This window comes from Neopelma chrysocephalum, unplaced genomic scaffold, assembly GCF_003984885.1.
Source record: "Neopelma chrysocephalum unplaced genomic scaffold, ASM398488v2 Primary Assembly neopelma1_71, whole genome shotgun sequence".
NCBI lineage: Eukaryota > Metazoa > Chordata > Aves > Passeriformes > Pipridae > Neopelma > Neopelma chrysocephalum.
This window is the reverse complement of record NW_020897731.1, coordinates 14,776,911-14,783,830: the sequence shown is the minus strand read 5'-3', so window position 1 is coordinate 14,783,830 and position 6,920 is coordinate 14,776,911. Positions and strand designations below refer to the sequence as shown.

Here is a 6,920-nt window from a genome sequence, read left to right as displayed (position 1 = left end):
CCTGCCCGCCCGGCCCCCGCCCCGCAGCCCTCCCGGACGGCGGCCGGAGCACGGTGAGCGGGGGCGCCGCGGCGGGCGGGGAGGGCGCGGGCCGGCGGCGGCCGAGGGTTTGCGCGGACATCCCCGCCCGACCCCCCGTCCGCCGGGCGCGCCGCGGGCCGGGAGTGGCGGCGGAGCCCCCAGTGGGGGCTGCGGGGCAACTTCAGCCTGTTGAAGTATAGAAACGTCCCCGCCGCCGGCGCTTCGCCGGGTGCCCGGGAAGGTAAACACCGGGAGAGCCGAAGCCGCTCCGCTCGGTACTCGCCAGCTCTCGTTTTTTCCGAACCAGAGAAACGTCTTAACAGCTGTTCTGGTTTGGGTTGTCCTCGTCGTTGGGGTTATTAGCGCAAAGTGGCACTCTTCTGTCGATTCTTGTGGGTTTTGTGGTTTTTTTAGTAAGGGTCTCAGTCTGATACTTTAAGCCAAAGGGGTTTAGTTTTCACTCTTTAAAGAAGCTGGAAGGGTCATGTTGAGACCAGGGTATGTACTTCCAGGCTGCTCCCTGCTTTTCAAACAGAGTGCAACTGAAGTGGGAGAAATGGAACACTGTCCTGTGAAAGATAATCGGGAAAAGGACAGTGTCACACTGCCATTAATTAATTAAAGATAGAATTCCTGCCAGGAACTCTTCATATGTGTGCTCCAAGATGTGATTCCTAGGGAATCAGTGGGGAAGGGGTATATTGGCCTTGGAGGTGACAAGATATAGTCATTCCTCCGCTGCTGTCACCGTGCTGGGTTCCCCAGCTGTCCTGCCCTGCAGCTGCCTTCCATGGCAGTTCTGAGGCCTTAGCTAACCACTGCTTCTGCTGAATGCGGTGCACGATCTAGATCAAAAACTTGTTTCCTGGCAAACACTTGTTTTTCTGGTCAGGTGTCTTCAGGATTGCCTTTTAGACTGAAGGCTGTTTGTGTGGTAATACTGACTGAACATCCATCTCTATGCATAAAGATAAGTGTTGAAAACCATCTCTGCTTTTTAGAGGTGAGGACATCTGACTTTTTTGTTCTTAATAGCATATTATGTTAATGTTAGTGTGCCTACGGGGGAAGGTCTGTATCTCCAGTGAGTATTAGTGGGTTATGTATTAGAAGCCTTTACGTGCCTGGCTGTTTGAGTGCGACCTACCTTTAGTCATTGCTGTTCCTTTCCAAAAGCAGACATCGGCTCAAAAAATCAGAAGTGGGGGATATCAATTTTATTTTCTTATTTCTTCCTATATACAGTGAGAGAGAATAAATCCTTGATAGATCCATCCAATTCCTGTGACCTAATGAGATGAAAGAAATTAATCTTTGGTTTTAAATAGTGACTGTGTTGTTGACAGCGAAGTTTGAAATGGTAGAAGCAGTTGGCAAAATAAAAGTGGCTGTAATGTTAGCAGTACGTTAGTCGGTTCAGTTCTGAGCACTGTTACTTCCCCTGCCACTGAGGTGGGCGATTCCGGTGTCTTTGGTTCTTTTTGCTGTTCGTAAAAGACAAGATTTACAATATTTGCCTAACTCTTGAGTGATAAGAGTTCTGTATTTTAAGTCATTTAAGTTCCTTTTCTATAAGGAGCTAAATAAGTGTAAAGTCATACTGGATGTGTTACTGGTAATTCCACAGTGTATTGCTGCATGTGCTTCTCTAGCAGGCGGGGTCATCCCTGACCCACCCAGGTCCCTAAGTGAGGGGGTCTGCTTTAGAACTGAGTAGCAATTCTGTAGCTCTGGGTGGATCTTTTTTTAGCCTAGCTAGATATTATTTTGGTGACTGTGGAAATAAATATAATGGAAAAGGTTCTATGAAATTCCTTATATTGTGCACATTGTGATGATTTTGCAACACCTTACACAAACCACAATCAAGTCCATTAAATTCCAAACTGCATGGCCCAGTTACGTGGGCAACATTCTGCAGTCCATGTTCTTTTGTTCTAAGGGGAAAATAAGAATAATAAAATAATTGTTAAAGAAGTAGTCTACCTAAAAATTATTTCAAAATGCATTATGGTTTTAATAATTTTTCAAGTATTATACTGCTTTCAAAAGGTTGGTATTTGGTTTTGGAGAAAGTTTCTAACTGACTTCTGTTTTGTTTATTAACTTCTCATTTCCTACTTTCATACATTTTGACTTCAGAATCAGTGGTGTGTGAATGTTATTTGCATAAGAGATGTGTAATAAAACTATGTTTGTGTTTCAGAATTTTCCCTCATAGGTATTTTAGGTTCTTGATGTACATTCCTAAAGACCAAGTTCTGTCTCTCCTGAAGTTTGTCATACCAGAATTTGACCTAGCAACCTCATGAGTCTTCACAGGGCCAGTACAGTGAAAGTAGCAAGATCCTCTCTTCTAATAAATGCATGTGAATGGAGAAGGTTACAGTGCCCTGACAATACCATGATTCAGATTCTTACTCCTTATGTTTTGAGTGTTTATCAGATTACTCATTGCAACAAATACAAAAATGTTTTGGCAGATGCATTTATACATAGAAAAATTGATGTCATCTGCCCATATTCTGCTTGGGAAGAAACTCTGAGAGCCTGTGAGCCTACTTTGCATACATGCTATTACACACTCTACATATAATTTCATACATGCTATTGATGCACTTAACACTTGTTGTAAACAAGCTTTCCATTTTAACTTCTTAGGTTAGAGATTCAATTTATCAATACATACAGATCCATCTAGTTGTTAATGAGGCACCTGATTCTGCAAAATGCTAGTATGTCTTGGAAAATCCAAGTGCTCTCAAGCCCTCTGTAAGTACAGTGGAAGCTAAGAAAACTTTCTATGTCTGTATCACATAGCTGAATCTTGCAGTCCTTGTTCAGGTAAAAAGGAAAAGGAATTATTTTCCCAGAAGAACTCCTTCAGCTTGTATGCCTTGATTCATCAATAGCTATCTTCCCCAGTTCCCGAGGAGCCTTATTTGAAGAAAAACTTCTTAGCTCCTCATTATGAAGGATACAGTCAGGGATATGAGAAGGATCAGTGTGTGTGTTAGCTGTGCTAATCTTACTTCTGCTGACAAAACATGCTTTTGCTATCAGTACAGTGGAGAAATATGGTCCTATCTGCCTCTTTCCATCCCATCACCTATTCCACAATATTTGCTGAGGCTGGGGCAAGAAAGAGGTCCCTTAGTGAAGATTGATATGGCTTTTCATGAAAGATTTGAAGACGCTTGGCATGATTGAGCGGTTGTACATTTGCATGGTTATTAATTGAACAGATATGCTTCAGAAGCTTTAGTCAAAGTGTCTAACTGGTATTTTTACAGATAATGGAACAAATTAGTCCCATTTGGGTGGGAACAGATAGAATTACACTTGATAAAAGTTTTCCTCATTAAGATTAGTTCTGATTCTACTGCAGGTTTGTATGCATTAAAAAACATGCCTTTCTGGAGCTAAATATAGTTTCATTTGTACTTTATAAGGCTGCTAGACAAATGTCAGATCCAAAGCACTGAGCTCTCCTAGGAAAGACAAGATATTTATCAGAAAATAAACCAAATGTAGCACCAACCATTTACGTGATATAAGCAGCTGCAATGCTAAATTTGTTGAATCTTTGTCAAATACAGACCTCTAGTATTAGAGTTTTGGTCTTTTCTGTTCATATATTCACATATGAACATTCCTGTATTTCCTGTTAGTTAATCATAAAATCTTTATTTTTAGCAAGGCAATATTTTTAGAGAACTTGATAAAATAGTTTATGTCTGTTTTCATGCATATAAAAGTTATTTAGGGGGAAAAAAACAGCTTTCTGAATGAAATTACTTGAAGATATGAAGGAAAGTTGTGAGTTAGCTCTTCAAACAGTTGAACTAAATCAAGCATGAAAGAAAGCTTCCTGGTGTGAGTGGCCTTAGCTTAACAAGAACTCCTATGCAAATGTCGTTAGGGGTTCCTCATCCTCATATCTAGGTGACATTGATCAGATGGCACCTGTGATTAAGCATACCTATTTGAAAATACTAGGTAAGCCTTTTATCAGATTGCTCTGTGAAATGTAGAAATAATCTTAGACATAGACTTTTTTGAGCCATGGAAATTGTTGGATGCTTCATCTTCAAGTTAGTACCTAGACCAAAAGCATGTAAAGGTGAAAAATACCTTATTTTCTGTGGTAAAACTGTAGAGCTGAAAGTGAGATGTGTGTGGCAAACAAATCTTGTGAATCTTGTGAAACAGTACTATAGATTTTTCTTGTGCAAATTAGTGTAATGGATTTAAAAATCCATTGCTAGTAGGTGCAGGGGAGAGTTGTATAATTTGCATAGCACTTTCCTTTTGAGAATCTTAACTAGTCTGTGAGTCTGCTAAATTAGATGGATGTTATTCTCTGGTAAAAACTGGGTCGTCTTTTAGCTAAACATATGTAAATAACCAAGTTCAGAAATCCTGTTAATTGCTACAGATTCCCTCTGGTATAAGTACTGATTAAAAATATTCTAATTGATAAGCTTCAAATTGTTTACTGCAGGTATGTAGAAAAACTGATTCAGCTTCCATTGAACTTGAAGACAGGCACCCGCTAGCTTCAGATAAAATTTGATCTGGCCTAAAGGGGTTAGGAGTGGGGCTGCCAGGGAATAGAGCTGCTTTCATCTGAAAATTGGAAATCCTGCTATCTTTCTCAGCATGCTGCTACCCTGCTAAATCTGTTTGCTCAGTGGCAAGTTATTAGAAACATATGTCATCCCTGGAGAAAAAAATAATGAAAATATTCCAAAGAATTTCAGTATAATTTTGTGTTTGTATATGATTGAAGTAACATTAAGGAATAGTGTATTTTTGCAGTTTTAAGGATTTAGTAAGGTATTTAATAGCGTAAACAATTGTGCTCTTACTAAACTAGTATAAAAAAACTTCATAGCTCATGGTTTAGGGCTGCACTTGCTAGCTCAATATGGTGGAAAAGTGGAAAAGGTTTCATTTTTATTTGTTTTGAAACTGTACATTTTTTGTAAAGGATTGAATAAGAGTTTGGGGGGTTTTTTATGTTTAGTTTTGCAAAGAGATGAAATGTCTAAAAGTTCCTGAATGATTGACCCTCCAAAAAAATAGTTCAAAATAAGGAGTTATTGCAGGCCACCTGAGCTGCAGTTGCTCTCTGGGTGCTCAGCATTAGCTCAGGGCAGCTCTGAAGTGAGTATCTCAGCGTAACCTTTTTCTCTTACAGGCTGAGCAAAGTCATGTTTGCTCACAGTTCCCATGGGCTAAGGGCATGTGTGGGGACTGTTGTCACAGCTCAGCTGCACTGGGGTGCAGTGGATTTGTTATTGGTAATTTGCTCATGGGTTTGAATCCCGAGCCTCACTGGATGAGCCTTGAAGTTGGTTCCTCTTTGGGCTCTCAGGTTGCTTTGATGCATTTGAACATATCTTGATTCATAAATCTTGGAATGAGAGCAGAAATGTTCTATAGATAGCTTATAAAGCTTGTTACAGGAACATACTTTTCTTTATACTTAGTCTTTTAAAGTAAATTATTAGTTTTGTATTATGAAGCCCAAGAGTTAAGTGCAAAACATTTCTAGGGTGGGATAACCAACAGCAAAGTTGGGTTCTCTGTTCTACTCCCATGGTGAGACTGGCGTGAGATGCTCACCTCTGCTGTTTTCCATCTGCAAGGAGTACTCTTTATTCTAGTTTCCCTGCAAAAGTAAGTCTGCTCCCTGGAAGGCCTGCTCCTCTTCCACATGTAGCCATTTGTTCAGAATCAGGCCTGCCAAAGCACTGCAACAAAAGCCTTTGGCGCTGGTTGGCGTGGCACAGCGTGGGCGTGCTCTCGGGACTGGTGCAGAAGTGCTCTCAGCAGGGTTATCAGGCTCAGTGCGTGTTGCTTCCAGCAGCAGTGTGTCGCTCATACAGCTGCATGAGTGCTGAATTTAGGACATGGGCAATTGTTTGGGAATGGGAAGAGTAATGCCAACAAGCAGTGCAGCAACCTGTAACCAAAAGCAGGAGAATAAGCAAATTTGCCTAGGAGCTGGCTTTTCTACTTACTACTCAAGTGGAAGATCCCATGAAGGTCAGTGAGGGTTCTTGCCTTACTGATGACCGCAGGAGAGGGCTCCCAGTTTACTCTGTACACTGGTTGAAATGCATGTTAGTAATTTTACAGAGGACAGCTCACCCTTTTGCATTAACCTATGTGAAATAAAATTATCAAATAGCCATTAGTCACTCAGTGCAATAGGAATAACTTTGTTGTCCTAGACCATTGTCACGGTCTCCTACACTAGAAATAAATGTTAAAATGAAGCTGAAGCATTTATTTAGCAGAAAGAGGGTATTATTTTTGGACAATGTTCTGTGTCATTGACATCTTCTCTTAATTAGCTTTCATATTCTGAGAGTTTTCTTCCAGAAAAATGTCATCATTTTAACAAAAGGATGACCAAAGCTGACAGCTGGAGTTTGATAATAACATTCTATATGAAAGATCAGTAAATGAATTCTAAAATAGCTGGACTGCTTTTTTGGTCCATGACTGGATGTGCATAATTAGCTCCTTTCTAAGTGTTTTGCCCAGAAGAAATGTTAAGCCACCTGCATGGGAATAAATAAATAGCTTTTTTTAATCTTGATGAGTCTTATTAGCTCCCTTGGGGAATTCAGTTTTGGTCACTGATATTGGCCTTATTGCCTTTGGAGCCTGAAATCTCTCTTTATCCTCACATACTGGGGACATGGGCATAGTGGGCCATGAAAGGGAAGGTGGGAAACAGCACTGGAACAGTGAGGGGTTTTAATGTGTGGGTTCTCATCCTCTTGAGAGTTGTACTTGTCATTGACAGGATTTAACTAAGCTGAAAGAAGCTTCAGCATCGTCTTCTGTATTTCCCTGGTATACCATTCTGTGTTGAACAGATG

The 6,920-nt window shown here is 40.7% G+C and overlaps 1 protein-coding gene across 5 annotated transcripts in view; it reads left to right on the top strand.

The window, feature by feature from the left end:
* SMIM14 (small integral membrane protein 14) overlaps positions 1 to 6,920 on the top strand; it is a 56,203-nt gene that overhangs the window by 16,077 nt on the left and 33,206 nt on the right. The window contains exons 1-2 of one of the 5 annotated variants that reach the window (XM_027686469.1): positions 11 to 53; positions 914 to 1,024. The exons of 2 other annotated variants lie outside the window; for them this stretch is intronic. The gene's annotated coding sequence lies outside the window, so the exon portion shown is untranslated. Of the gene's footprint in view, positions 1 to 6; positions 54 to 160; positions 263 to 913; positions 1,025 to 6,920 lie in introns of those variants that run through there. 2 more of the 5 variants (XM_027686467.1, XM_027686468.1) reach the window with 2 other exon arrangements.